The sequence below is a fragment of the Microcebus murinus genome, chromosome 1, assembly GCF_040939455.1.
Source record: "Microcebus murinus isolate Inina chromosome 1, M.murinus_Inina_mat1.0, whole genome shotgun sequence".
Taxonomy (NCBI): Eukaryota; Metazoa; Chordata; class Mammalia; order Primates; family Cheirogaleidae; genus Microcebus; species Microcebus murinus.
The window spans coordinates 127,637,788-127,642,478 of record NC_134104.1 but is presented as its reverse complement, the minus strand read 5'-3'; positions in this window follow the sequence as shown (position 1 = coordinate 127,642,478).

The window sequence follows — 4,691 nt, the reverse complement described above, 5'->3', positions numbered from 1 at the left end:
AGCCAGGAAATGTATTTATGCTTTATATTATGTCATTTTCAACTATGAATAAGAACAAGGTGGAGGATTCACACTACCTGATTTTAAGATTTACTGTAAAGCTGTGGTAATCAAAACAGTGTGGTATTGAAGACAGAATAGACAGATCAATGGAACATACTGGAGAGTCCAGAAATAGACCCATATATATCGTCAATTGATTTTCAAGAAGGATGAAAAGGTGAATAATTTAATGGCAAAAGGATAATGTCTCCAAAAAATGGTGCTAGAACAATTGTACCCATATCCAAACATATAAAAAAAAAATCATTCTATACATTGCTTCATATACAAAAAATTAACTCAAAATGGATCACAGATCTAAATGAAAACCTTAAAACTACCTCTAGAAGAACACAAAAGAGTAAATTATTGTGACCTTGCGCAAGGCAAACATTTCTTACATATAATACCAAAAGCATGACTTATGAAAGAATAATAACTGAACTCATCAAATTAAGAAGTCCTGTCATTTGAAAGATACTGTTAAGAGAATTAAAAAACAAGCTACAGGGGGTGGAGGTCAAAGGAAACAAGGACAGGTAAAAGGACAGGAGATGTTGGTCAAAGGACACAAAATTTCTATTAGATAAGAGGAATATTTTCAAAAAATATATTGTACTACATGGTGATTATAGTTAATAACAATATATTGTGGCCTTGAAAATTGCTAATTTTCAATTGCTAATTGTGTGTTCTTACCACAAAAAATTATTAATATGTGAGATAATCCATATGATAATTAGCTCAACTTAAGCAGTCTACAATGTATATATATTTCAAAACAACATGATATATGATAAATATATACAATTTTTATGTCAATTTTAAAAATTATAATTTGAGTTGTATAAGTAAGTAAGACAAGCTGCAGACTTAGAGAAATATTTGCAAATTACATATCTGATTAAGGGCTTATATCATATATATATATATTTTAAAAATCTCAAAACTCAATAAGAAAACAACAACCTAATTCAAAAAAACAGGCAAAACATTTGAATGGAAATTTCATTAAAAAATGTACAGATGGCAAATAAACATAGAAAAAGATGCTCAATATCTTTATTCATTGGAGAAGTACACATTAAAACCACAATGAGAAGCCATTACACACTTGCTAAAAAGGCTAAAGTTAAAAAAAAAAAATCTGACACCACCAAGTGCTGGTGAGGATGTGGAGCCTCTGGAATGTTCGTACATAGCTGGTGGGAGTGCAAAATGGTACAGCCATGTTGGAAAAGAGTTTGGCCATTTATCTTATAAAGATAAGCATATACTTATCAGACTACTCAGCAATAACATTCCTAAGTATTTACCTAAGCAAAGCAAAATTTATATTCATGCAAAAACATGTCCACAAATGTTTATGGCAGTTTTATTCATAATTTCCCAGAACTAAAGACAACCTAAATGTCTCTCAACTGCCTAGTGGATAAACAAGCTGTGGTATAAGCTTGTTTATACTACAAGGAAGTGGTATCACACACACAAAAATGCTACTTAATAACAAGGAACAAACAAACTACTTATATGCACAAAAACATCAATGAATCTAAAATGCATTATGGTAAATTAAGGGTAGCATATTTTATTATTCTACTTATATGACAGTCTTGGAAAAGCAAAACTATAGAGACAGAAAATAGATAAGTGATTGCCAGGGCATGGGTGTGGGAAACAGATTGTCTGCAACCTGGCTGCACAGGTAAATTTTTTTTAAATGATAAAACTGTCCTCTATCTTTATTGTAGTGATGGTTACACAACTATGTATCTTTGTAAAAACCTATAGAACTAACTGTATACTAAAAATTATTCATTTTACTGTACGTGCTTCAATACAAAATGAAAAAAAGGTAATGTTTATCATTCCATTTTCAAATGTAAGATTATGTTAATTATTGAATATAGTCTTGAAAGCACACATCCCCTTTTCCACTTTCCGCTAAGACAGTAACACAGCCCAGTATAAGCAGGCATGGGCATTGTAGCCCGATTGAGAATTGGTGTTACAGAAGTAATGATATCCCTTTGCAACTTTCCTGTGATAGCTTTTATAGACCATACAGTTCTAGACTAATTCAGTAGATGTGAGTCACTTATTGACCTTCACCCATCCAACCAACCCAGGGCCTGAAGTAACAATCAGGCTGTCCAGTTTCCTCCAGGCAGGGGAGGCATCTCAGCAGCACACCTGGGCCCCCTGTCTTGGAGGGAGACTGAGACCGCAGATGCTGAATGCTTAGAGTTCTGCATAAACAGTAGTCAGGTGGCTCACCCAGGTGGATGCCACAAGTCAAATAGGTTTTAATGACACATATCCCCTTTAAAGCTATTTCGGTGCTAAGAAATAGGGAACTAATGATAATAATAATATTAATAATTTCTGACATCTATTGAGCATTTATATCCCTCTGTTTTACACACATTATTTAATCCTCATGGTCACTATTAGAGGTAGATGTGATTATAATCTACTTCTCATCGATAAAGAACGTGAACCATAGAGAAGTTAAGTAGGTTTCTCAAAAATCACAGTTAGTATATGGTAGAACCTGTATTTGAGCCTTGGCTCTGAATCCAAATCTCTTAACTAAGCCAGGAAAAATAAGAAAGTGAGTTTTTTTTCTTGTTTTTTAAAAATTCTTTAAAAGTGCTCTTGGAGGTGCCTGACAAGCCAGTGCAGCCAACTCTAATGGCTCTCAACCCTTATTATTAATGTCATATAGATATATATGTATATTTTAAAACAACTCCCTTGCCCTCCTCCTCTTTGTTACTGTTCATCTCCCCCCATGCACCAGCCAAATGCTGCACCAGGCTGTGTCGCTAACACTTGCATAATAACTTAAGATCTTGCAACCCCTCTATTTATCAAGCAACAATGTTACTAAAAATAACTGCACTCATAACTAAAGAGGGGGAAGCAAGAGATTGGGGAGAATCTGCTAATGTGTTTGGAAATGTACAATAAAGAGCTGGTGGAAAGGCTTTAACTTTCTGAAGTCACATCTCGAGGCATTTGGAATAAACAGAGCCCATGGGGCCATCGTGGAGGAGGCTGCGGAACTTGGATTCAGGCCAGGGAGAGAGGTGGGGCAGGGTTTCAGTTCCGTGTCACCAACATGTAGTACTTTGCAGCAGTGGCTGTGACAGGGAGAGATAGGAAGCGAGGTGGGCGTCACAATATTGTAAATGCACTTGCTGAAAGGAAGCTGCAGGCACCCTTCCAGAACCCAGGCCAACCTCAGCTCCAATTACTCAAAAGGCTCCCTCCTTTTCATGCTGCTCTCAGGTTCCCAGTGTAGACATTGGGTGCCCCTCACTGGACCTCCCAGAGGGCCAGCAGGGTTAGCATAAATGGTCACTGGTGATGTGCTTCCCTACACCTTCTAAGGTGACAAGTGGCAAGGAGAGGTGGCAAAGAGTAGAGCAGTCTTTTAGAAAAACCCCCTCACCCTGAAAGTTTGCAAAATACCATCAGCACTGCTGAACTAATGAACCACAAGAATATGTCGTGCATGGCTTTTATGCAGGCACTTCTGTCAAGATGCAAAACGATGAGGCCTGCAGTGTGGCACTGCCTCTTCCAGGTACAGCTTCAATGATTTTTATCTCAGCTTGGAACACAAAGTGTGTTCTGATACTAATACTGATAAAAGCATAAAGGCTGGCACCATCTGCCATGGCAACTATCAAGATGGCAGATGCTTTTCATCAGCTTTATCTGAACTTTGCATTAATGGGAATTCAGAGACTGTGGGTGCATTTTCAAAAAAGGGGGGGGAGGACATTAAAATGATAGCACTCCTCTGAATAGAACCAATTCATCAAATATCAACGTATTCTCATCTCCTTTATCTCCCTCTAAAAAAAACAAGGGAGAAAGAATCTCACTCTGTTTTCGTTGATGTTTGTTTTTGGTTTTCCTGAGTGTATGTTACGTCGATTGTCCTGTGGCTTTATCCAGACCACTCCCAAGGGAGCTGACCCTGGGGAATTCACTTTAGAGGGGGCTGTCACCTACAAGCAGTCCTGACACTGCTGCAGCAAATGGGATTTAAATGAGCAGCCTCTGAGGGTAAGGCAATCAACAAAATAGTGTGTGAGTGTTCAGAGCCTACCACAGGTAATAATAGAGACATTTTTCAAATTTTAAAAAATTAAAGAAGAGAGAAAAAAATCATGATCCAAAAGAACTGGCTGGATCTGGTATATATATATATATATATATATATTTTTTTTTCCCCCCTAAGTTTACAGTTTATAGCATGCATACCTTCCCATCATTCATTAGCCACAATAGAACAGGACAATTCCCTACATCCAGAAAAGATGCTAATTACATTCAGCCCATGAGCTTAGCTGTGCTGGCTAGAAGGCATATACGATGTATAAATATGTGATGGTAATAGCAGGCAGTGTACATGATGCTGTTCTGCTTCTCTGGTTTATTATATATTATTTTCCAGAAAGTATTTCTGCCCCTTTTTGCCTGTTAATTAAATCTATATTTTATTTGTCTATCTATCTATAAATATAATTTTTGAGAATGTTTACCCAGGCTTTTCCTATAAGTAAGATATGAGATTTTGAATATATGAATATTTTATATTATTTCTATATATGTTTTTTATTTCTATGCTTTAT